General features: G+C 42.8%; 1 long non-coding RNA gene across 1 annotated transcript; it reads left to right on the plus strand.

Moving 5' to 3' along the window:
- The first annotated feature begins 822 nt into the window (after window positions 1-822).
- On the plus strand, window positions 823-27,568 carry LOC128351754 (uncharacterized). The gene is made up of 3 exons (XR_008320018.1): window positions 823-1,073; window positions 27,094-27,188; window positions 27,268-27,568. It is a non-coding gene; the product is annotated as an uncharacterized LOC128351754 (long non-coding RNA).
- Window positions 27,569-27,875: the final 307 nt, after the last annotated feature.

The following is a 27,875-nucleotide window of genomic DNA, read 5'->3' on the forward strand; positions in this document are numbered from 1 at the left end:
TCAACCCCAGCACAGCATCAGAAGAAGAAGCAGAAATAAATGATCTATATACTTATTTCTTGTAGATGGGCCATGCGTGGCGACGTAGTAGGAAGGAGGCGATTGGCTGAGTTTGCAAGCAGAAGCACCTGACTGGGCAGTGGGGATTCCATATGCAGATAAGGAGGAGGGGCCTGTGATGGGTCAGTTGGAATGCAACTGTTACTGGTTGGAAGATGTTCTGGATATAAAAGGATAGCAGGCAGGGGTCTGCAAAAAGACAGGTCATGAGGGAGGAAAGAGCCCCTTCAGGAGAAGGAGTATGCCATTGTGTAAATGAACAAAATCTGTTAACTCAGGGAGGGAGGGAGAAAAAGCATGAAGGGAGGGGGAAGAAAGAGTGGAGAAGAGCGAGTGGAGGAGAGAGAAAGAGAAAAAGAAGGGAGGGGAAGAGAGACAGAAGCAAGGGCAAGGGACGGGCCTGAGCCTTTCAGCAGCCTGAGGGGAATGAGTGGCCATGGCGGCACTGGCAGCAAGGAAGGGTCCAGGCAACCTCTGTTGCTGTTTGGGGCTACTGAGGCCATTGTAAGAGGGAGGCAGTCAGGCAAGGGATGGGCCTGGGCCTGTCAGAGGCCTGAGGGGAATGAGCAGCCATGGTGGTGGTAGCAGCGACGAACGGCCCAGTCAACCACTGCTGCTGCTCCTGAAGGGAGGAGCAGGAGTGGGGCTCGGGGGAGGGTGAGGAGGTCTCTGGGGATGGGGGGCTGCAGCTTAGCCAATAGGCAGCTGCAATGCTGCAGCCACGACCAAGAAGGGTGAGGGGGATGGAGGAGGAGCAGGAGTGCAGCTCAGGTGAGCGTGGGGAGATCAATGAGGTGAGGGGAGCAATCAAGTACTAACACGCAGATACTCTAGAGTGTGAAAGAGTTCCATCATTGAAGCGAAGAGAAATAATGGCAGTGGTCAGGATGCAGAGGTGGAGGGCCGGCAGGAGAAGCCCCTCTGCCCAGAAGATGTGGGTAGATGGCAGGCGAAGCCCCACCGGCCAAGAAGAGGAGGTGGTGGCAGGGAGAAATGATGGCAGCAGCAAGGAGGTGAGCAGATGGTGGGCAAAGCCCTACCAGCTGGGAGGAGAAGATGGGAGGCGGTGGTGGGATGGCCTCGCCCTGGCCCGCCCAATGGGGAGAGCGAGCGAGCGAGCTGCGGGGGGGGGGGAAGCGAGCAAGCGAGCTGCGGGGGGGAGAGTGAGCGAGCGAGCTGCGGGGGGGAGAGTGAGCGAGCGAGCTGCGGGGGGGAGAGTGAGCGAGCGAGCTGCGGGGGGGAGAGTGAGCGAGCGAGCTGCGGGGGGGAGAGCGAGCGAGCGAGCTAGCTGCGGGGGGAGAGCGAGCGAGCGAGCTGCGGGGGGATGTCACAGGCTCAATACACAACTGCATAGATGGTCTGTGCCGGGTCAGCTAGTTATATTTATTTCTTGTTTACACAGACAGACAGGTGTTATTGACTGGTTTGTTTTATCCAGACATCGAGTACTTCCCAAGGACCTGGGATGGCTGAATTTTATTGTCAATGTTGTTGCTGTTGTTATAGATATCGTCGCAGAATATAGGCTGTTCCCAGTAAAGTTGCTTTTTGTAATTGGCTGATGGTGATTTCTGTGGCCCCTATGGTACTGAGGTGCTCTTCAAGGTCTTTTGGAACTGCACTCAGGGTGCCAAATACCACTGGGATTATTTTGGTCTTTTTCTGCCACAGCTTTTCAATTTCAATTTGTAGATCTTTGTATTTTATTTCTATTTCTTTTTCTTCTATTCTGCTATCCCCTGGTATTGCTATGTCGATTATTTTAATTTGTTTTTCTTTTTCCTCGACTACAGTTATATCTGGTTTTATTGTGTGGCAGATGTTTGTCTGTTTGTAGTTGGAAGTCCCATAATATTTTTACATCTTCATTTTCTACCACATTTTCAATTTTATGGTCCCACCAATTTTTGGCTACAGGTAGCTTGTATTTTTTGCAGATGTTCCAGTGTATCATCCCTGCTACCTTGTCATGCCTTTGTTTGTAGTCAGTCTGTGCGATTTTTTCACAACAGCTGATTAGGTAGTCCACAGTTTCATCTGCTTCTTTACAAAGGCGGCACTTGCTGTTTGTTGTTGACTTTTCTGCTTATGCTCTTATTGCATTTGTTCTTAGTGCCTGTTCTTGTGCAGCCAGTATTAAACCCTCTGTTTCTTTCTTCAAGTTGCCATTCTTAAGCCATTGCCAGGTCTTGGTGATGTCTGATTTTCCAGTTATATTGTGCAAATATTGACCATGCAGGGGCTTATTTTTCCATTTTTCTGCTCAGTTCTTGACTTATTCTTTCTTGTAGGCTTGCTTTGTTTCATTGGTGTTGAATAGTTTCGCGTTATTGACCATCTTAAGTGGATCTTCTTCACTGTCCTTTACTATATATTCGTCAAGGCCTCTTTTCTCCTCCTTTACTGTTTGGTGGACTTGCAGCATTCCTCTTCCACCTGAGCTGCGAGGGAGGTATAGCCTATCGACATCACTGCGGGGGTGCAGAGCATGATTGATGGTCATGATTTTCCTGGTCTTACGATCTAGCGTCTCTAGCTCTGCCTGGGTCCAGTCTATTATTCCTGCAGTGTATCTGATAACAGGTATAGCCCAAGTGTTTATGGCTTGTATAGTGTTCCCGCCATTGAGTTTGGACTTGAGGATTTTTCTAACTCTCCTGATGTATTCACTTCCCATTCTTCTTTTAACTTCAGTGTGTGCAATGTTATCAGCACAGAGAATGCCCAAGTATTTGTAATGTTCTTTCTCTTCCAGGTTCTTGATCTTCTTCCATTGGGCAGTTCTATTCCTTCTGTTTTTGTTATTTTCCCTCATTAATGCAGCACACTTGTCTAGTCCAAACTCCATTGCTATATCGCTACTGAATATATGGACAGTGTTTAGCAGTGATTCGATTTCTGACTGGGACTTTCCATACAACTTCAGATCGTCCATGTACAGCAGATGGTTGATTTTACTTGATGTTTTAGATGTTTGGTATCTGAGGCCTGTTTTGTTTAGTACGTATTTGTGAAAGTGGGGTCATGGCAATTACAAACAACAGAGGGGATAGTGAGTCCCCTTGGAAAATGCCTCTTCTAATGCTAACCTGTCCAAGTGTCTCGCCATTGATTGTTAACTGTGTACTCCACATGCTCATTGCTTTTTAAAAATAAATATCTGAATGTTTTTGCTGACACCAGTTGAACTTGTTTCTAAACATTTTAGTATCCATGTGTGAGGCAATGAGTCGAAGGCTTTCCTGTAGTCAATCCATGCAACACTTAAATTGTTTTTTTTTCTCTTGCAATTTTCTAAAATCATTTTGTCAGTCAGCAGCTGGTCTTTTGTGCCTCTGGTGTTTCCTTTCTGGGCAATTTCCTTTCTGTTCAACTGGAAGCTGTTTGTTAGTTAATAAGTGTTGCATCACTTCATCTCTATTATTCCAGTTAATAATTTGAACATGGTTGGCAGACAGGTTATCAGTCTATAATTACTTGGAACTGCACCTTTTGCTGGGTCTTTCATGATGAGATGAGTTTTCCCAGTTGCTAGCCATTGTTCAATATCACCTCCTTGCAAAATGTGGTTGAACTGTTTTGATAGTTGTTTATGAAGGCTTGTTAGGTGTTTAAGCCAAAAGCCATGCAGTTCATCGTCACCTGGTGCAGTCCAATTTTTAATTTTTTTTGCTCTTTCACTTATTAATTCTGGTGTTATTATTAGATCTTGCATTTGTTGGTTACATTTTTTCACCTCTTTCATCCAGCCTGCTTTTTTATTATAATCTATTGGATTGTCCCATAATTTCCCCCAGAATTACACTGTTTCTTCTTTATTTGGTGTTTCAGTGTTTCTTGCAGTTTCTCCTTCTATGCTTTGGTAGAAATGTCTCTAATTTGACTGGAATTGGAGATTCTGCCTGTGTTGTGTAATTCTGGCTTCGTATCTGCTAATCTTCTTTGACACTGCTGTTGTTGTTGCTGTTGTTGTTGTTGTTGCTGTTGTTGTTATATTAATAATAAATACATAAAAAGAAACCAATAGTGGTGCCAATAGCTGTGGGTGCCCTTGGTGCAGTACCAAAAGAACTTGAACACTATCTCAACACCTTGGGCATCGATAAAATTACAACACATCAACAGAAGGCTACACTACTCAGGACAGCACCAATACTACGATGCTATCTTTAATTTTTCTTTAGTTATTCTAGACCTTGGAAAGGGCCCGATAATTTAAGTACTAAATCCAGTCAATAACATCTGGGACTGTGTGTAAATATAACCACAACAAATTAATAATAAATAATAAATATTCTATCAAATTTTATTTATTTATTTAAAATAATAATGCGCTTTTTGTCTACCTAGTGGATCAGCTTCATCAGGTGATCAGATGGTCACCTCAGATAAGTAGGAACCTGATCTCCAAGTAATGGGGCTAAAGGCACATGGTATAGTTCAGCTGCTGAAGCTAAGCTAGCCCATCAGCTGTCTGGATGGAAGTCTTCCTGGGAACAATCTGTAAGCTGCTCCAAGCTCTTTGGTGGAAGGATATACTTATAACAAATAAATAACTTCCTATAAAGCAGATGCTGTTATCATCAAACTGATTTCTGTGCAACTAAGTGGCACAGCAGGGAACTGCTTGACTAACAAGCAGCGTGGTGTGGTGGTTAGAGTGCTGGACTTGGACCGGGGAGACCCTGGTTCAAATCCCCATTCAACCATAATACTAGCTGGGTGACTCTGGGCCAGTCACATCTCTCTCAGCCTAACCTACTTCACAGGGTTGTTGTGAGGAGAAACTTAAGTATGTAGTACTCTGGGCTCCTTGGAGGAAGAGTGGGATAGAAATGTAATAAATAAAATAAAATAAAATAAAATAAATCACAAGCCAAAGGTTGCCAGTTCGAATCCTTGCTGGTATTATATCGGGCAGCAGCGATATAAGAAGATGCTGAAAGGCATAATCTCCCACTGCGCGGGAGGAGGCAATGGTAAACCCCTCCTGTATTCTACCAAAGAAAACCACAGGGCTCTGTGGGGGCCAGGAGTCCAAATCAACTTGACGGCACACTTTATCATTAGACTGGATATGTCATCCTGTATCCTTATTCTATACAAACGTTTAGGCAGGACTGAAATGTGTTGGTCCCTACTGCTTTCAATGGTCTCTCTTGCTAGCTTGTGATGTTTCAAAAAGCAGAATGCTTAGGGTTCACAGTTTTATTTTAAAGTCTTCCTGAAGATTAGCACCAGGAATCTAAGAGCGAAGCTCGTAGCTGCAGTGTGGTTTTTAAACAAAATTATTCAATGAATGTAACTAGAGTGACACATTTTGACAAAACTTGCTAGAGACTGTAAATGCTAATTAGCATAGATTTGATTGATGCGTGACACAAGCTAACTGACTCTGATGTTGGTTTAGGCTGAATTCAAGTTTATTTTGCTATATAAAGGCAAATAGAACACTAAGCATTAAATGAGATACTATTGTCTCATTAAAACAACAATGCATGCATTGATCTGTGAAGCACTATAAGGAAATCTAATTTAGCTTGAATCTGTGACACACCTTTGAATTTTGCTGTAAATTATGGTGTTTTTTCACAGGCTAATTATTCCAGTTCCTAACTGATTGTTTGGATAAGCCACAACAACGTAAGAGCAAATTGGAGCCCTTAGTGCATTTAAACCTATCGTCCAAATAACCTATAGACCTTTATGTCTACATATTAACATTTAAAAAGCCCTGCTGGATCAGACCAAAGCTGTCCCTGGGGTCATACCCATTTACAGATGGGGAGCAGGTGGGGAGCAAGAGAGAATTTTATTTTGCATTTCCTTCCAGCTATCTTTTTATCCTTTGTGAAAATAGGTCCCTATCACCATGCAAGACAACCCTTCACCCATGCTGTGCTCAGGGGCGTAGCAAGGTTGGAGTGGGCCCAGAGGCAAGATTTTAAAATGCTCCCCCCCTCACTGAAGCTCAGCTCATGAAGTAAAGAAATCTTAAATGAGGCTGAATAGTGGTAACAAAAAACATAGTAAAATTTGTGTGTGTGTGTGTATGTATGTATATATACACCTATGTGCTGCAATAGAACATGATTCTAAATTATTTTTTAAAGGGTTTTGTAAATTGTGGACGATACAAGTCATTTAATGGTACTAGAGAAAGACATGCTGTTCTGGTAGCTCCAGGTCTTAACACTCACATCAGTTTCGGAGGATGAATACAACTGAAGGAAGCCCAGGTGGGTGCGCAGCTGGGGGAGTCAGTCATGTGACTTGCCTCTGGGCCCCGCCCCCAAGGCAGTGGGCCCCCAGACAACTGTCTCCCTTGCCCTGTTATAGTTACGCCCCTGGCTCTGCTTTTTCCATATAATGAAACAATTTTCCAATTAATGTTCAAATTAAACCTTTTAAACAACACAGAGAACTTGATGAATGTCAACAACCAACAGATTTAAAAAAAAAGATTATAACAGAAAGGATCCTTCAAAAGCTGTGTGAAAGCACAATATTACCAGTCTCAGTTTATTTTAAGCAATATAACCTTGCTTTGAAAGAATATTTGCTTCCAAATGAAAACCCCAAATGAATGTATCTGCTTCTTAGAATGTTCACAAACCAGTTTGGCACTGGCCTGATTTTATCTCAGGCCTGGTCTACACTTCCAGAAGATATGGGTGGCAGAATCCTGGGGTGATAGATGGGACCACTTTTGACTACAGGTGGGTAGTGCTATTTTTTGATAGTTGCCCATATAAGATAAGCTTATGCGAGAGAGAGAGAGAGAGAGAGAGAGAGAGAGAGAGAGAGAGAGAGAGAGAGAGAGAATTGTATGAAGAAAGGCCAGAGCTCAACCCATTTCCTGCAATGTTAGTTTTCTTCTTTCAGGGAGCTTTTTGCTGAACTGAGGTTTCAAAATGTTGGGAATTCTCTCTGGTAAGAGATTCCCTTCTATTACAGCAGAGTGGACTGAGGCAAAACACTGCGGAGTCTGCCCAGGCATGTGTGTCTGCTAAGAGCCAAAAGAAACTTGGAGCCAGTTCATAGTTTCAAATCAATATAAGGAGTCTATATTGGAGAACTCCATTCTAGATAGGAAAGTGGAGAGATAGTATCTCTAATCTAGCTAGCTAGCTGGATGCAGATAGATGCTGTTTGTATCTCTGTGCACACATGGTGCAGAGAGAGGCAAGCGTGTGTTAGGAAGAAGAGAGGAAGGAAGGGAGGCAGGCAGGCAGGCAGGAAGTCCCTGAAAGCAGCAATCTACATAACAAAGGGATAGTGTCAGAACAGTAGAAAGGAGCAATGCCCAATGTATTGACCCCTCTAGCCCTCTGATTCACTAATCTGTTCCCCTCTGTCATTGAGGCATAAGACAGCACAGAGTCCTTCACTTCCAACACAAAATACCCCCGGCAGCCATTCCTTGGCCGTGCGGCGGCAATAATTAAAAACAAACACAGAGGTTTGGCAGGCTGTCGTGGGGATGGGGTGGCTGCTGGAGGCCCCCCAGCCATTTGGAGCCCCCCTAGACCTTGGAGGCCAGGGGCCTGGTCCCCAAGCTCCATGGGTTAGAGCGCCTCTGAGGACAGCCCCCTGCCCCTTACTGGTAAAGGGGAATCCTCACTGGATCCCCCTTTATCAGTAGAGCTCTGAGCCAGTCAAACCAGGTCTAGTTTGACTGGGGGCAAAACTGACCCAGGCTGGGTTGGCTCAAATCTAGTCTGGATTTGAGCCAAACTGGCAAAAATGGTTTTGTGCATACCCCTAAAAGATTATCATTCAGTGGTGGAGGACATGGTTTGTATGTCCCTGACATTCCCAGGTAGAAGGATGTATTTCTGAAACTATGGAGAGCAATTGCTAGTCAACTAGCCTACAACTCCTGTCATTCCTGATTATTGGCTGGGGATGCTGGGAGTCATAGTCCAAAAACAGCTGGAGGGTTAAAGTTGGGTAACTCTCATGTAGATAATACTTAGCTAGATGGACCAATGGTCTGACTCAGTAGAAGGCAGTTTCCTATGCTCACTGGATGTGTAGACCATGGCTCAGCCATGAACTTAGTGAGTAACCATAAGGAAGCAACTATCTCCCAGCCACCCATCAGGCATATAGCGGGTATAATAGCTTACATGGTTATTGTTAAAATTACTGAGATACTGTATGTGAACATTAGGGAATATTAGTACCTCATGGGGTAGTTTTATCAAACTAGGTCACTCTCATATAAAGCACACTACAGTACTGATCCTGGGAATTCCCAGTAATTGATGGCAGTGACCAGATCGCTACCCTCTAGAAAAAGTTGCAGTCTGCAGTCAATATACAGTTTTTAAAAGCTAGACATGGGCAGATGTTTCAGCCCATAAGTTCAGTCAAGCATACTTAGAAATTCTCACCTTGGGTTACTGTTGAAAGTGCAGTCCTGCTGCACTAAAAATTTAGTAGAATACTCCAGTTAGATTGAGTGGGGATGGAATACACGCGTAAAGGACAAAAGAAGAGCCCTGCTGGATCAGACAAGTGCTCCATGTAGTCTAGTCTGAGTCCAGCCTGTTTCCCAAAATGGCCAGCCAGATGCTTCCAGGAAGCTCACCAGCAGAACATGAAGGCAGTAGCCTTCTCACACTATTGTCCTTTCACAACTGGTATTTGGCGACTTACTACCTCTTAATGTTATTGTTAGCCGCCATGGATAATAGCCATCAATAGACTAGATCACTCCTCTATGAATCTGTGTAAACCCCTTTTAAAGCCGTCTATGGGCTGGTTTAGATTATACTGGTACAGCATGCATGAAGACAGAGGGGATGCACTGAGAGTGCACCCATTGGAACATCCTTCTGAATGGCCCTAAATGTGTGCTCCAAATGTTTTCTTTGTTTAAATAGAAAAACAGCCCCCATGCAAGATCAAGAGCCATGCCAGAAGGGTGTAGGAACATCTCTAAGGACATCCTAATGGACATGTTCTTGACCCACCCTCTCCCTCTTCACATGTGCCAAGACCAATATAATTTGAACGAGCCCTAAGCTGGTGGTTACTGGCATATTTTAAGACTGTGAATTCCATTAGCCAATTATGCATTGCATGAAGAGTTACTTTCTTTTGTCAGTCCTGAATCTCCTCAATTAAAAAACAAAACAAAACACTACATCCAGGCTTTCTTCCTACAAATACTTGCATGAAGTTCAACTGGATGACACACTGGTAAGGTCTGGAGAATAAGTGACCTGTTTAAACTTATTTCTGATTACCAGAAATAAGAAAGAGCTCCCCCACTATAGCAGCTTTCTCCCATAGCCGTGCCTCCTGCAGGCTATTGTAAAGAATCCTGACCTTCGAAGGTGCAGATAGAAAGCAGACGCAGATCATTTCCTCTACATTTGCGTAGCTTCATACACCATGCAGTGTTCCCTTGAAACTTATCCAAATGATATGAACTCACTGAGAGGGTTTACATGGGAGCAGACCTTCTTGTGACATTTCCTGTATATCCTGCTTGTAACTGGAATGGAAATAATGTAACAGCAGCCTTTCTGTAGCAAACCTGACAGCTAGTTTGGCTAAAACATCTAGATGGGAACATAAAGCAAATTGCATAAGGTTGGAAAGGTTTCGGAAAGTTGCTGATGTAGCATCATCTAAAACACTACAAAATACAGGGAGAAATGAAAGTTTCTGGTTCAAGTTCACAGTTTTAAACAGCACCAGATGTAATGTAACTTTTTAGAGAAATGAATGATATGATTGCCCAACCTAGACATTTTTATAAAATAGGCATGGCAGCTCCAAAGCGTCTGTGAATCTCCCTGCCCAACAGTGGTTGCCCCATTCATTCTAATAGACAGATCCACATTGCAAGAGATTAGTGTGCATATCTGAACACAGATGGATCTCTCATTCAAGATGCTAGTACAGATCTAAAGGTAACAATGGTGGCAGTATCAGCAGACCTGGTGGTCTGTATCTGGATATGTCTGCTTTTTTCTTTAATAAGAGTAAGATATGCCTCTTATCGAAGCCAGCTCTTGACTCAGCTATTTTCTTTTTCTTCTTAAATTTTTTAAATTAAAAGTATAAAAAGAGAAAGATACAAAAAAAAGAGAGAGAGAGAAATAAATTCATAAACGCAGTACATAACATCTCATACATAGTTTATACATCAATCCAGGAATCAACTCTCTGTAACATCAACATCTATCTAAACCACGACGTTTAATTTATTTATTTATTTATTTATTTATTTATTTATTTAAACATTTTTTATACTGCCCAAAACTTATGTCTCTGGGTGGTTTACAACAGTATAAAAACAAAGTAAAACATTTGTTAAGACAAAAATGAAAAATTTAACACATTACAACAATTTAAAATTTGTAAAAGAATATTTTAAAACAGCATTAAAACAATTAAAACAATATTAATTAAAAGCCTGGGTGAACAGATGCATCTTTAAAGACTTTTAAAAGCTGTCAGAGATGGGGAGGCTCTTATTTCACTAGGGAGCGCATTCCAAAGCCTCGGGGCAGCAGCAGAGAAGGCCCATCCCTGGGTCATCCCTGAGACGAGCCGGTGACAGCTGCAGACGGACCTCTCCAGCAGATCTCAATGGGCGGTGGGGTTCATGACGAAGAAGGCATTCTCTTAAATACCCAGAGCCCAAACTGTTTAGGACTTTATAGGTTAGAACCAGCACCTTGTATTTTGCCCAGAAACATATCGTCAGCCAGTGTAGCTCCTTCAGTACAGGAGTTATATAGTCTCTCTGAGATAACCCAGAGACCAGACCAACTGTAGTTTCTGGACTACATACAAGGGCAGCCCCACATAGAGCGCATTAGAGTAATCCAGTCCAGAGGTTACCAGCAGGTGTACCACTGTTTTGAGGTTGTTCATCTCAAGAAACGGATGCAGCTGGCGTATCAGCCGAAGCTGATAGAAGGCACTTCTGGCCACTGCCTCAAACCTGGGAGGGTTAAAAAATTAAAGCCACCACTTTAAAAAATCTAAGTAAAACCAACAGTTGAGTAAATTATTATCATGATTAAACCATGTTAATATTAAGAAATACAAATTCAATTCAAATACAAATCCATGGATTCATTAGCAGAGAAAATCCAAATCTCAGGTGAGGTATCCAACCCTGTGACACATAGTACAAAGGAACATAGGAAGCTGCCATATACTGAGTCAGACTATAGGTCCATCTCGCTCAGTGTTGTCTACACAGACTGGCAGCTTCTCCAAGCTTGCAGGCAGGAATCTATCTCAGCCCTATCTTGGAGATGCCAGGGAAGGAACTTGGAGCCTAGATGCTCTTCCCAGAGCGACCCCATCCCCTAAGGGGAATATCTTACAGAGCTCACACTTCTAGTCTCCCTTCCATAAGCAACCAGGGTGGATCCTGCTTAGCTTGAGGGGACAAGTCATGCTTGCTACCACAAGAAAAGATTCCCAAGTAGCATAGAATTTATCCTCCAATTTTAAAAAATATTAATTTGAATTAATCCTGGCCGTTGAAGCGTAGTCGCAGAGTTTAAGATACCACTCCTCTAATGTTGGTAAAATATGATTTTTCCAATATGCAGCATAAAGAACTCTAGCAGCAGTTATATACAGAGATAACTTCGTGCATTCTGCAGAAAGATAATGCTTAGTAATATTTAACAAAAAGATCTCTGGTGCAAAGCAAAAATCTAATTTTAACGTTTGCTGCATCTTACTATGAATTAACTTCCAAAATTTCTGAACTTTAGAACATGTCTACCACATATGGTAAAAGGGTCCCAGCTGATTTGTACACGTCCAACAATTACTGGGATACTGATTGCCTGTCTTTGAGATCATCATTGGAGTAATATACGAATGAAATTTTTTTTATACCAATCTTCTCTTATAGTATTATTTGCTGAAAATTTAATATTGACTTTCCATTGATATTCCCAGTGTTGCATATCTATTATTTTGTTCAGATTCTGCATCGATTTAATCATACAGTCTTTCACTTGTTCTGATTCTGAATCGTACTTCACTAACAACTTATATATAATACCCAGTAAACATTCGGTATTTTTAGTTGTTATTATTTCAAATTCTGTCATATCTTTAAGGCTACCACCTACCTATTTCCTTCTGAACCATGCTGCTTATTTGTAACTATTGAAACCAGGAAGATTTAATGGCCCACTAGGACGAAAGAGCCTGCATAGACTTCATTGTTGTCTTTCCAGTAGTTAAGTTTTGCAAATTATACACAGCCTCTCTCCAATGGGCAAATCTTTTAGTGTATTCTTCTTCATGAATGAATGAATTCATTTATTTACGGTCCACGACTAAATAAACACAACAGCAAAGAACAATACCATACAATACAATAACATAAGTAAAAATTTAAAAGTCAGTTTGCAGACACCTTATTTTACATGCCTCCAAACAAAAACAAGCAATCCTATGAGTAACTTCTTCATGCTTATTTCCAATAAAATGTTCCTCAGACCAATCCAATGTTTTCTTATGATAGGGGGCAATCTGAATGGAACAGGCAATATCATAAAAAGGGCAGTTAAACAAAATATGTGTTAATGTTTCCACCTCAGCAGCTACACATAGGCACAAGCGTTCCTCCAAGGGGATCCCTCAAAATCTGTCCTCCAAAACAGCTAAAGAGAGGACATTAAAATGGGCTTGAGAGAAGACCCTTCTCTTCCTGGGTGTAGGCAAATGTGTAAGGTACACAGCTGGCCTCAGGTAATTTGAAAAGCGAAGATAATTATATCTGGAATCAATCAGGCTAAGATCACTCTACTTTTCTATGTCTCTTACCCTCTAGGTAATGGTTGTTGTTGGTTTTTTTTTGCCTGATCATAATTTAACGATCGTATATATTGCTCCAAAAGGCCACAATTACCCAGGGTGTCATGTATATTCCTCCTCCAAGTGGAACAGAAATCATCCACCAAAGTTAGTGAACCTAACCCTTTGGGACAGCTAGTATGTTTAAGCCAATATAAGACCGCTTGCAGGCGGGCCTGAGCAGTTAATCTAATAACGCCTGCTTCCAAACACAAAGCTGCGTTATTCTTCTTCATGAAAGTGAATATTGATGCCAAACATGATAAGGCTAGGCTTATCATTTTTTAATATTTGTCCCAGACACTTAACAGGCTACTTCTAATGGAATGACCTTTTACCTCCATGTCTGATCTTCTTATATCAGTCCATACATATTTATGCAATCCTTCTGGGATATCTGCCTCCTTCATAGACATAATCCATCTGCATGGCTCTTTAATCCAATCTGTAATCCACATGAGACAGCTGGCATGATAATATAACTTCAAATTCAGAATTCCCAATCCCACACATTCTTTAACATCTTGCATTATCTTCAATTATATTCTGGGCTTTTTAGAGGACCAGATAAAGGAATTTATGTTTCATTGCCACTCATTCAGTGCCTTTTCTTCTATTTTTATTGGAATAATCTGAAATAGAAAGTTGATCTTAGGAAGGATGTTCATTTTAATTGCCGATATTCTTCCTAACCAGGAAATATTCAGTTTTTTTCCACTTGTGTATGTCCACCATTATGTTCTTCAATATTGGCAAAGATTTATTTTTAAATAGATCTTTATTGGAAGTCATCAATTTTATCCCTAAATATTTAATTAGGTTAGTGCTTATATGAAAACCTGTCTTTTCTTTCAAATATTCCATCTGATCCCATTAAATTCCATGTAATAATCCATGTTTTATTTTTATTGATCTTAAATCCTGAAACCCTGCTAAAATAATATGTTCCATTACTGAATCTATTGAGTCTCGTGGTTGTGTAATTGTAAGTACCACATTATTATGTTCTTGTGACTCAGCTATTTTCATGTTTGAACAGACATGATTTTAAGTTGTAACAGAAAGTTCATTCATGTAACAAAAGCGAAGAACTAGAATCAATGAACTTTGAATGAACTTCTGGGAAGCAACTAAATTGAAGGCTGTGCTGAGAAGGATGAGGGCAAAAGCTGAGACTTATCCAGATAAGATGGAAGCAAGGAATTCATCTGCCTTGCTTGAAGGAAGTGTTAGATCTGATTTGGATGGAGTTGCACTCTACTGAAATATCATATCTGGCAGTGCTTTTGGCTGTTCAGGTGATTGCTGTGGTTCAGAAGGCCTTTTACCAGCTCTGACTAGGGATGTGTGAACAGTCTCAACCTCGAACCAGTTCGACACTGAACTGGTCCATCTCAAGGTCAAGCTGAACCCCATCCAACTCCCAGCCGGCTCAGGGCCAGTTTGGGGTTTCTAGAGTGTTTTTTTTTTAAACAAACATTTATTTTACTCACCGCCAGGTTTGGCGGCAGCCTTGAGGTGTGTGTGTGCTGCTGCAGCTGCGGGGGAGGGATCTCTGGTGGTTCCCACTCTACCTGCCAGTCTCGCCCCAGTTTCAGAAGGGCTGTTTCAGCCCATTTTCAGGTAGGGTTACACATTTTGTATTTTTTATGTTTCAATTTGTACCAAATCCGAATCAACCCCATTTTGTATTTTGTCCGAAATTAAGCCTTCCGAATCACCCCAGTTTTGTTTTGTATCCAAATTAATCCGCATCTGAATCCAAATTAATTCAGATTAGTGGGCCACATGGTCATAAGAGTGGGTGGGGATTATAGTGCCCAATGAGTGGAAGCTACCACAAAAATTTCAAAGGAATTGGGCAAACTGTTGATTTTTGGTGAATTTTTGAAGTTTGCATGTCTTTCAGATTTTCCCCATAGGGTATGATGGAGGTTTCAGGAAAAGTATAGTTTCATGCGGGAGGGAGGGGTGGCCCAGAGTGGAGTGTGGTTGGTGGTAGTGTCCAGTTGATACAAGGAAGCTACCACAATTTTTTTCAGAGGAATTGGGCAAATTGCTGATTTTTGGTGAATTTTTGAAGTTTGCACGTCTTTCAGATTTTCCTCATAGGGTATAATGGAGGTTTCTGCAGTCCCATAACTCCACTTGAGGGGCACTGGGGTGGCCCAGAGCAAGTGGCGGTATAGTGCACATAGGGTACCACCCACCCACATGGGTTGCCAACCCATGAAGTACAGGGTGTTGTTGTTCTAGAGGTGTTCTAAGAGTAGATTCTCTAGTAGCATATGAGAGTGGATTCATGGTTTTTCATTAAAAATCTCATTTGCTACCAGAGAATCCAAACTCAACACCTCAGAAACAACAAAGCCCAGTACCCCAATGGGTTAGCAATCCAGGGGGGTGGTTGGCACCCTCTGTGCACTACCTTACCACTCACTTTGGGCCATCCCAGTGCTCCCCAGGTGGAGTTATGGGGCTGCTGAAACCTCCATTATTCCCTATGGGAAAAAATCGTAAAGACACGTAAACCTCAAAAATTCCTAAGAAATCAGCCCTGTTTGTAATCTGGGTGCACCACCCTTGGGGCACTGCCACCCAATCCACTGTTTTGCCCCTGAAGCCCCACATAAACAAGTTGAAAGAGTGAAGAGAATGATGAACAACAACACCACTTAATTTTTTGGCACAATTATTTGAGAATTTTGCAGCTGGTGGGAGCCTGTCTCTGTGGCACTAGCACAGCAGCACAACCCATTTGTGGATTTAAGCAATCTTTCAATAAAAACACCCCCTCCCCTTGGAACAGTGACCACAGGTCATTTGAGATAGCAAGATAGACCAATGAGCCAGCGTGGTGTAGTGGTTAGAGTGCTGGACTAGGACTGGGGAGACCCGAGTTTAAATCCCCATTCAGCCATGATACTAGTTTTGTGACTCTGGGCCAGTCACTTCTCTCAGCCTAACCTACTTCACAGGGTTGTTGTGAGGAGAAACCTAAGTATGTAGTACACTGCTTTGGGCTCCTTGGAGGAAGAGCAGGATATAAAATGTAAAAAAAAAAAATCAAAATTAAATAAAACTGCCTTGGTACTATGGAAAAGCTTCAAATGTTCATTTAACTGGAGTGAGCTGTAGCCCAAACAAATCAGCCTACTGTTCAGAATTGTTGAGATTTATCATCACTGCATTAATGAAAGTGCAAAACCATGGATCATGGTTACTAGAAAGAGAGGAGCAACTAAGATTCCTGGGGATGTCAATAGATTGACAGGGATATTCCCCACCCCCTCCTTTTGTCTCCCATAGTCCCATGTGGATGACCTGTCCCTGCAGTGGCAAAAGTTGTGAACCACTGGCTTAGACATCATTTCCCACCAAATTACATTGTGGCCTAAATTACATTAGACTGCTCAACTTGGGTAACAAAACTTAGACACCACTATAACTCATAAAAATCAGAAGAAAAACAAAATAGCTCTTGAAAAGACCCCTGAAAAAGTCAAGAGATTCTTTCTAAACCTTTGGAAAGAAAAAACCTGTGTAATTTCAGAACTTTCCTAACCAGCTTCTTGAAAAGCTTCTCCACACAATTTATACCATGGCTTTTAGCAAGAGCTTTGGAATTGCATTGAGCTCCCAAAGATATCTGGGTATTTCTGTCTCAAAATGCTGTCTTCCAAATCCCTTTGCAAGGTCAGTTTGCATTTCAATCACACTGAATACAACACATACTTAACTAAACCATTCAAGCTCAAAAGCTTTTTGCATATCTTATCTTCTGCTAATCACTCAGTGCCTCAGCTGGAGTGGAGAGAGTCAGAGAAGTCAATTTCAATAGCAATGCTTTCCCAAAGAACAAGGCATTCTGTCCGAAACATAGTCATTTCGATTTGGAAACAAAAATCTCTGTTTTTTAGTTCTTGAATTTTGTTTGGGTTACAAAACCTCCGAAATTGCCATTTTGGGGCACAAAACGTTTTGTACCTGAATCAAAATGCACAAGCCTATTTTCAGGCCATTTAAGCCCTTTCTGATGTGGTGGAAGCCATTTTGGAGTGCTGTCGCACATGTACCCTGTCCATTTGCATGGCCGGTGGGGCAAGACTGGTGGGGGGAGGGGAAGGCTGGTGGGGGCAGGGGAAACCACTAGAGCTCCCCCCTGCAGCCACAGCAGGAACCCCCCCCCCCGAGGCCGCTGCCAAACCTGCTGGTGAGTTTAATTTTTTTTAAACTCTAGAACCCCTGAACCATCTCAGATTTAAGCCAAGCTGGGCCCCTCATTCGGGGTCACAAAACTGAACAGTTCAGTTTGAATCCAGTTCAGACTCAATCCAAACTGGGGAAACTAGTTTTTTACACACCCCTAGCTCTGGCTGTTATGCCAGCTATGGCCTCTTTGGACAATGCAGATCTATCTGGACAGTGCAGACCTTTAGTTGTCCATGCATTGGTTATATCCAGCCTGGACTACTGTAATACACTTTATGTGGGGCTACCCTTGAATACACTTTGAAGCTTCAACTGGTGCCACTGAATTGTTGACAGTAGCATTGTAGCTGCATCATGGTACACCTCTTTTGGTTGTACCATGGATAGTGTAGCAGCTGCATTTGTTGCCAATTCGCTTCTGGGCTCAATTCAAAATGCTTGTTGACTTTTAAAGTCCTAAATGATCTGAGAGCAGGTTATCTGAATGACTGCCTTCTCCTACATGAACTTGTTGGGCTCTTGTGATTGGCTATGGAATAGTATGTGCTTGAAGCATTTTGGCACCCTATTTCCAGGTGCCAAAACCCTTCAAGCTGTCCTAGCAGAATCATTTCAGCTGGGGGTGAGCAGGCACTTTAAAATGAGGAAGGCAGTATTGCTGAACGCTCAAGATGCTGTCCTCACATGCTCAGGTGCCATTTCCTGCTGGGAACGGAGAATTTCCTGTTCCTAAGCAAATGCAGCCAGCATACAGAGAGCCCGGATGCTTCATAAAACAGTGCTGCTCTGGGGTAGTGGGGGTGAGGCAGGGGAGCTGCATTGGAGGAGCAGTTAAGACCTGCCTTCCTCCTTTTAAAGTGCCCACTCTCCACTGCCTCAGATGTGCACAAAACACTTCGTGCACATCCCTACTATGGAAGCCTTAAACCCAGACCCACAACCCACAAACATTTGCTTGTTGGGTACAAGGGACGGGGCGTTCTCAGTGGCCTGAACATTCAGGGACAATACTCTCAAACTGTGGAATATGCTCCCTATGGAGATGTGTAGCTTTTTAGATATCCGATTACCTTTTTTTTTTTTTTTTAAGGAAAATCTTTTAGCTCTGCATTTGTAAAATATTATGATTATACTGCTGTTTTGGATATGATTTTTAATTATATTGTGAGCCTACTTTGTGAAAGTAAGAAGGCTTATGACCAGGCACGGCTCGTGAACAAGCCTCCAGGGGGGCGGCGGGTGGCTTCTTTAAGGTAAACGGAGCCAGTGCTCCGTGCCGCCCAGCAGCCCCCGCAGTGGGGAATCACCTCCGCCACTCACCTGGCTCCCACGGAGGTGAGCCCCCACCAGCGGCCAGGTGAGTAGCGGAGGCGATTCCCCACCACAGGGGCTGCTGGGCAGCACAGAACACCGGCTCCGTTTATAGTTAAAGAAGCTGCCAGCTGCCGCCCCCCGAGGTGAGTTCATGAGCTGCCCCTGCTTATGACATTACCATTTCTATGTGTGTGTCCTCATGTGTCCCCTCTAATAACCTTTGTGTTTACAATCAGCTGATAACCAAATTCATAGTAAATGTGAGGAGTCCAAGGGATCAAGACAACCAAGACTTTTTTGTGTGGGAAGGAGCTGGTATGCCATATTGTTTCAAGATGGCAGCCAATCAAGTTATAAACAACACCCTTTGTAGTAGGCTCCATTAGCGCTATTTACAATACAAAACAAGAATGACTTGTTTTATATCTTAATATAAATTATCTTATTTGAGAATAGGAAGCTGTTTTATGGTCTTTTAAAGGGGAAAATAAAACTAAAAGTATCTAAAATAAACAATAAAATAAATCCAGATGATCACAGGGCAGATCTTTGTACTTAATATCAACCAACTTCCTTGTCTATTTAAAAAAATCATAATTCTTTGCAATGAGTATCATGAAATAGAAAATTATTAACATTCTTATTTTGTACTACATATTAGGACAGTGATTATATGAAAAAGGTATAAAGGAGACCCCTGATTATCCTGAGTTATCCATTTGTGGTTTTGACTATTCACAATTGGGCTAAATATACCCATTTTCCATTATTATGAGGAGTGAATTTTGGCCATTTGTGGTTCTGGTGTGTTCATTTCACACTTCCAGTGGCATTTCCAGTGCATTTCCAGCTTGGAGGCATTTCTGAAGGCAGAATGGAACCAAGCTGGGACAATCCCCCCTCTGAACTTGGAGGATTTGGGGGAGGCGGGTGGAGGATGGGTGTGTGTGCTGGGGGACCATTACTGGAGGAACCGGAGAGCTGGAGTGGCTTCATCTGGCCTTTTCTGGATTCTGAGGCAAGGGCTGGTCCAGAACATTGAAAGTTAAGGGGCTTCTATAAACAGCCTTAATTTCTACCACTACATTTTATATATATATATATACAATAATTAAAATAAAAAACCAATTAAAAACAGATTAAAATTACAATTAAAACTAGATATTGTTAAAAGCCAGGCTAAAAAGACAGGTCTGTAAGGCTCTCCTGAAGGCCTCCAAGGAAGAGAATCCTCTTATATTCATAGGCAGTGTGTTCCACAGCCTAGGAGCACCAACAGAGAAGGTCCAGTTTATTACCAGTTATTACTTTTTTAGCTTGAGAATTTCTCTTTCTACAGATCTACAGAGTACATCTTCAGAACAGATAAAAACATAGGAAGCTGACTTATAGTGAGTCAGACTATTAGCTGACCTAGCTCAGCATTGTCTGCACGGAGTGGTAGTGGCTCTCCAAGATTACAGGCAGGAGTCTTTCCCAGCCCTATCTGGAGATGCCAGGAAGTTAATCTGGGACCTTCTGCATGAAGAATGCTCTTCCACTGAGCTATGGTCCCATCCCCTCAGGCCATTTTTACACCATTAACATGTGGCCATTCATCCAAATGCAAACCAGGGTAGACCCTGCTTAGCAAAGGGGACCATTCATTCTCACTGACACAAGATCAGCTCTCCTCTCCTAAAATGACTCTGTGAGGCAGGCAACTACTCCATTGAACAGTGACTTATTCAAGGCCACATGATGAGTCCGTAGTTGCAGTGGAGCTTGAAGGAAAGTAAAGTTGTGCCCTCGAGTCGGTGTCGACTCCTGGCGACCACAGAGCCATGTGGTTTTCTTTGGTAGAATACGGGAGGGGTTTATCATTGCCATCTCCACACAGTATGAAATGATGCTTTTCAGCATCTTCCTATATCGCTGCTGCCTGATATAGGTGTTTCCCATAGTCGGGGAAACATACCAGTGGTGATTCGGACCAGCAACCTATTGCTCCCTAGGCAAGTTATTTCCCTGCTGTGCCATTAGGTGGCTTGGTGGAGCTTGAACCATGACTTTTTCATGCACATGGTACTTTACAAAATAACAGAAGCAAAATCCAAGAGCAGTTCTAGGACACTGTTTCAAAAAGATTACAATTTAAATGTTCCTTGGCAACTGATATGGTTCATGATTCCCATTGTATGGTCTGAGGAGACAAGTTACAATCACCTTGTTGAAGCTGAGCATATCTGAGTCTGGTCAGTGCCTGGCCCTGGATGGGTGACCAGCTGGGAATCCCATGATGGAAGAAAGATGAGATATGTACGTAATTATGCACCCCCTGTTTTTCTTACTTAAGTGTACCATGGTATCCTGTGCAAATAATAGGCTGGTTCTCATGCAGGTAAACTGAGTAGGATGCCTACCCAGCTTCAGGAGCTGTGTGCACCCTCCCAATTTATGGTTGTCTGTCAGCAGAAACATGGTTGGGTAGGACTCAGGAGGGGAGGTGATCATGTGGGAGGTGGGTGCAGACTTTCACAGCACCGATGTACTCAGCACTTTTGCCCAGTATGTTATCAAGGGTGGAGGAAGCACTTTTGGAGCCTGTGCCTGCCTCCCACATGATCACCCTCCCACTCCAACTTGAGTTTTTGCTGACAGATGGCCAAACATCAGGAACATGCACCCAGCTCCCAAAGTTGGGTAGGATGCTTGTCCTACCTAGTTCATGGTCATCGTGAGAATTGCCTTCAAACATGTCCAGAATTGACAAAAGAATATGTTATGAGAGCTATGGATCTAATCATGGAGTTCTTATTTTTCTTAGCGCTGAGGAAGTTTAATTATTGACTTTGATGCAGTGGTTATTCTTTGGTTTATTATGTCACAAATAATCTTGGCATCTTGCATTACTTTTTGATAATTTAATCTGTACTATGTTAATATGTGTTTGCTTTGGGAAGTGAGGGCAAAAAGCCATAAACATTTTTGCTTGATAGGAAGAGAACAGGATCCGGAGTTCCACATGTTACAGATCTCTACTGGAAAGCACAGTGGGGTTTTGTTTTAAGGGGAAGAGAAAATGATTCTAAACAGACTTTGTTTTTCATTTCATGAGACCCTTTACCCATCAATATCTGCCTTAATCTCTGTGTGAAATGTATAAACAAATAAATGAAGCTAGAGCACAATAGCAACCTTATATCTGAAAGCCAAGCAAATGCTGCTATTGGATCCCTTGGACTCCTTGGTTTTTCTTGTCTTTCCCCACTGACCTTGCTGAAGTCTAATCTAAAGAGGTCTAGAGCAAATGAAAACTTCCAGTTTAAGTAGTTTAGCGAGAACAACCATGTCACAAATCTCATTAAATTGTGCTCTGGAAGAAACCAAGCACACCTAGCACAGGGAATAAACCATAAATGAAGGCAATCAATCATGTTCATGTCATTCAAGCAGCTTTCCCATTCACATTCCCTGTGGTCTCATCCCAATCATGCAAGACACCAAGTTAGTCTGCACACAATTAGAAGGTTATTGGAGGCATTCAGCAAAGCACCAGGGGTGATAATTATTAGGGATGTGCACAAATTGATTTTTTCCATTTTGATTTGTACCTGAATTTTAACACACACCCCGGTGTTGATTTGGGTCCAAATCTGATCCCCCCGAATCACCCCAGATTCAATTTGAAAATTCAATCTGAATTTTCCAAATCCAAATTGATTCAGACTAAAAAAAAAAAAAGGGGGGGGGTCCCAGGACCAAAAAGGTGTGTGTGGAGTGTTTGTGGTAGTTCCCAATAGGTGGAAGCTACCACCCAAATATCAAAGAAATTGGGCAAAGGGGTGATATTTATAGAATTTTTGAAGTTTATGCATCTTTAAGATTTTTCTATATAGAATAATAGGGATTCCAGCAACCTTATAACTCCATGTGGGGGACACTGGGGTGGCCCAGAGTGGGGTGTGGAGGGTGGTAGTGCCCAATGCATGAAAGGAAGCTACCACCCATATTTCAAAGGCATTGGGCAAAGGGCTGATTTTTAAATCATTTCTGAAGTTTACTCATCTTAAAGCTTTTTCCCATAGGGAATAATGGTTATAACTCTTTGTTATAACTCCCCAGTGGGGTGGCAGCAGGGTGGCCCAGAGTGGGTTGTGGTGGGTGGTAGTGCCCAATGGGTGCAAGGAAGCTTCCATGCAGATTTGAAAGGAATTGTGTAAAGGGGAGATTTTTAAATAATTTCTGAAGTTGGCATGTCTTTGGGGCAGATTCAGGGCAGAAAGGGGGTTTTGGGGGTAGAGGAGTGGGTCAGGTGGTAGTGCCCCAATGGGTGCCTGCTACCATCCAGATTTCAAAGGAATTGGGCAAAGGGATGATTTTTAAAGAATTTGTTAATTTTGCACATCTCTAAGCTTTCCCCCCTTAGGGAATAATGGGGAATTCAACAGCCCCATAACGCCACTCGGTGGCCACTGGGGTGGCCCAGAGCGAGTGATGGTGTAGTGCACATAGGGTACCAACCACCCCCATACCCACAAGCCCATGGGGTACTGGGTTTTGTTGTTTCTCAGGTATTCTGAGTGTAGATTCTCTGGTAGCAGATGGGAGTGGATTCATTTTCAATGACAAACAATGACCCACTCTTATGCCCCCAAAGCCCGTTTTCTGCCCCAAATCTGCCCCAAAGATGTGCAAACTTCAGAAATTCTTTAAAAATCACCCCTTTGCCCAAATCCTTTGGAATCTGGGTGGTAGCAGGAACCCATTGGGGCATTACCACCCGACCCACTGTGGCACTCCTAGGAGTCACCCACAGGCAGAAATGGGCACTGTCTGTCCCCATTGTCCCATAGGGTGGATGCAGCACACATCAACAACAACAGCAGTGCTGTGCAAAGAACAAGGTTTCCAAAGGTCACACACATCCACTGTGTCCCACCATCCCACCCCCCAACAGAAATGCAATTTATCTACACACAACAGTGTGAAAAAACAACAATGAAATGCACTACCCCACCTGCCCCCTCCCAATGCAGGACAACAGCAGCAGCCAGCAACAAGCAAGCAAGCAAGTGTGATATCACAGATGCAGCAGACTAGGGCAGCAGACTAGGGCCAACAACAGCAGCAAATGTGCCCTGCCTTCCCTCCCGCAAGCATTTCTAACCCACAAGCAACAGACACAGCTACCTCTGTGGCACCCGGCCATAAAAGCGGGTTAAGTAAGGAAGGGTGAAAAACAACATTCTGCCAGTAGAACAGTGAGGTTTTCCCCCCTCCCACCTACACAAGTAAAAGAGTGATGACAACAATGGCACACAATTTTTTGGTGCATTTTTTTGACTCTGCAACAGATCGGAGCCTGTGGCAGCAGCACAACCTATTGTAGATGCAAGCAATCTAGTTTGAATAAAAATGATGATGATGCAAGAAGTCACAATATGACCCAATCTTCATTGCAAAGAAGTACACACACACACACACACACACACACACACTGCTGCATTGTTGTTCTTCCTGTCACAAATGACATTAATGTCTCCACCAGGGCCCTGGGAGCATATGGAGCCACCTTCAATGTAGGGATGTCCTTGAACTAGTAACTACAGTCCCAGACCCTTACCTTGGGCATCACCTGCATCCATGGCCAAGCAGATTTAGATTCTGTGGGGTCAATAATGCTCTTCAGCTGTCTGGCAATAGGGGGAAGACAACAAATCCCTTGGTCTGAAATACTGGGCTGAGCATCATCAGCTGACCGCTAGCCTGAATGTAGTCAGCGGACCCCACAACCAATGAGGGTGCATCTGGTTCTATAATCCATGGAGGGTTTTTTTTAGGATAAGGTGAGATATAAATAATACCAAAAAAAAACACGATAAGTATAAATACACTGCCTCCAAGACAGTCCTTCACCTGGAGCAACTTGTATTGAATAACGATGCTGCCTATCCCTGCCTTCTCCTACTCTGCTATGCCTACTGTGGCACCCAACCCTCTTTCTCCAGCACTTCTACCTGTGGCCCATGGTTCCATCTGCCACACCTGGTACCCAACCCTGTCCTGTCCTGATCCACACTTCTTGCACCTCGCCACCTGCTCTTTGTCTGCTTAGTCCAGTACTTAACCTGCATCCCCTGGCTGTGTCTGTTTCTGATCCTTTGCTCCTTTCTTGCCCATGACCATGCCCAAATGGAACCACCCCACTGCCCAAATGGATCTACCCCACTTGTGACAGTGAAGTTTCATCACAAACAGCACCTGAACATTAACCCAAGGGTTTGATGCTCATTTTCAATGCAGTTGCGGCTTCTGATTCCTGAGACGTATGTGTGTGTGTGTCTGTCTGTCTGTGCTAGGAAGGGAAAGTGAATGGTGGAGCCACAGGTAGTGACAGGTGGAGCCAATTGTGGGCAGCTGCAGAGGTGGAGCCAGGACTAGGCGGGTGCCTTAGCAATAACTGGCAATGTGTAGATTTGCAGCTAATGAGTGGGATCAAAATACAAACACACTCTTTTGCCTTATTGTGGTTTGTTCAGGTCCTTCCCATCTCCCTGTCACCCATGATCTAGGCTTTACTTTCTTTGTGCAAGATCCCAACAAGGGAACAGCCATGGAAACAAAGCAAGATTAAGCAATGGTTGTGGACTCAGACATCACAGGGCCATGGTTAGGGAAAACCAACTGCCTTCAAACCTTGGGTTCAGATTGTGGTTTTCACTGCCCCAAATAAGTCAGTATGGCAGTTCACATGGGACAAGCAGCCTACCCAGCTTTGGGGGCTGTGTGTGCTCCCAATTTTAAATGGTGTGCTAGCAAAAACGTAGGTAAGAAGAGGGGGAGTGATTGTCTGTGAGAAAGGAGCTGGTACCATCCTACCCAGCACTTATGCCCAGTATTTTATCATGGTAGGAGGAAAAGCTGTCCTGCCAGGCTCCTGCCTCACACATAGTCACTCCCCCTTCCTTACCTAGGTTTTTGCTAGTACACTGCTGAAACTCAGGTGTGCACACAACTCCAGAAGGTGGGCAGGACACTTATCCTACCCACTCAACAATTGTGTGTTGTCAATTGTGTACAGCCAAGTGTTTGTTGACTGTATTCCATGGTTCCATGTGAACCCTCTAGAATCCTATGTTGCTCTGATCTGTGTTAGCACCCAAATTCAAAAATCCAAGTGGCTGCCCTAGCATCCCAGCAGCAATGGGATTTTCATACTGACTTTCATCCAATCTTTTCTTTCACATTCCAAAATTATTCATGCACAGATTCTGATTTCTCTCTCTCTCCCAATTTCTTTATAAGTTTTGTTCCCATCACTTTCAGACAGCAATTTTGCTTGTTCATCTGTTATTCACCAGTGACTTGTTCACAAGGGTACACTATATGTCTCATTCTCCCCTGAATAACAGAATGCTCATAAGCAGGAAATTGCACAAGAGGATGCTGCACTCCGCTGTTTGAATGATTTTTTAACTGAAGCTCATAAGTATATAAGATGAAATCTGCAAAACATGTAGAGGGTGGTTAAAAAACAACAACACTCTGTAGCAGACCGCTCATGTATCCAAAGGGACTTTAGTCAACCACTGCGATTTAAATTACTTTAGTGTGCTTAGATTCGAAGAGGGAAATCTGAGACTTGTAGCATTGCGTCAACCAAAGGAAATGTGCCCTGAGACACATTCTTAGTGTGCTGAGGTACATTTTCAGCCAAGGGATGTGGCAGAGACGACTTGACATTCTGCCACATCAAAATGCCTACTTAAATGCTCTACCCTTTGTGGAAAGGTGGCATATGAAAGGGCAAGGATTCTTGCCTAGATTTCTCCACACTGTGCTAGTTCTTTCATGGACAGGGAGGTTTATTTTCTTTACTATTTTATTACTTCAAGAAGTAATATTTAGCCACACATACCCCTACATGTATTCTGGAGTGATACAGTCCTAAGAGCTGTACTCATCACTGATTCTAGAATACCTTATTTGAGAAAGGATTGGCAAATACCACTATTGGGACTGTTTTTGTTTGTTTGTTTGTTTGTTTTGTTTTGCAGTTATCATTATTGGTAGGAAGTGCATTGTCTGATTTCAAAACTAGAAAACTGTGTTCCTCCCACACAGCATCAATGACTTTTGCTTCCACAAGAGGAAGAGTGTGGTATTTTAAAACTTCCTGCAGGTTTTTCAGATTTTGAAATTAAACTCAGATATTGTTTGTAGTGATTGTTTGTCTCGTAATCTACTGTGATTCATGAATGTATGCTACTTTTCTGGTCAGATATATTCAGGTCACAGTCAGGTGGAATGGGTGCAGGTAGATCCAGTTCTGAGAGGGGAAGAGCCAGATGAAATATGGTTTCAGCCAGACTGATGTTATGACATCATCACATAAATCATTTCCCCACCCCACAGCACATCATTGACTGCTGCGAAGAGGGCAAAGAAATTCATAATGTAATACCATCACCACAAGGGTAAATGTACCTAAATGTGGTAGGGCAGAGGTCCCCAACATGTGGTACTCCAAATGTTTCTGAACTACAACTACCATCATCACTAGCCACAACAAATTGTAGCTGGGAATGATGGGAATTGTAGTTCAGCAACCACAGGTTGGGGACCCCGTCATAGGGAAAGGGTGAGTAAACACAAGATTTCTGTTTTTAGGGACAACCACTGGTTAAACCTAATGACTTGTCAAGCATGAAGCTGGAAAGGAGTCCTGTAGAAGTCCCATATGTTTCACTTGAACATGCATACAGGTACATAGTTAAGTTATTGATTGAATTTTCATGTCAGAGTTACTTTAAGAGTTAAAGCTTCTTCTGATCAACAATACAGATAAATAAAGCAGATGCCAGGAACCAAGAAACTAATCCTTGAAGTTTCGTAACTGGATTCATCAGCACAGAAATCTTGAGGATTCAACACAGCCCTTCAGGCCTCAAAGAAAAAGTGTCAGACATTGTGAATAAATGGGCTGTTCAAACTCAATCAGCAAAGCAGACCATAGTTATGACTCACTGGTTACATTACTACTGAGTCACACCGAGCTCTGCAGTACCGGGCCTGCATAAACAAAAGAAAGCAGGAGAAAGAGAACTGCTTGGAATTGTGCCCATCACATATACACAAAAAGCAAGCAAGGATTATGGCATTATTTTTATGCATGTGAATAAATTGTTCATTGACGAATAGCATTCTGTTTATTGAAGCTTCGCCACATGATTGGTTCCAAACTGTCCTTTCAAAGATAGCAGATTCTGCTGTGTAAAAGACCCTATTATATTTCCACTTCAGAAATAATTTGAGGCTATTCTTTTTCTGAATATGCATTGTATTCCTGAAATCACCTTCTTTCTGTAGCAGAACTGCCTTGTAAGACGAAGCCAAGAGTCAGGTTGGTAACATCATTAACCCATGCTGGTGCAACTGGCCTGCATCTGGAG

The sequence above is a fragment of the Hemicordylus capensis genome, chromosome 3 (genome assembly GCF_027244095.1).
Source record: "Hemicordylus capensis ecotype Gifberg chromosome 3, rHemCap1.1.pri, whole genome shotgun sequence".
NCBI classification, from domain to species: Eukaryota; Metazoa; Chordata; class Lepidosauria; order Squamata; family Cordylidae; genus Hemicordylus; species Hemicordylus capensis.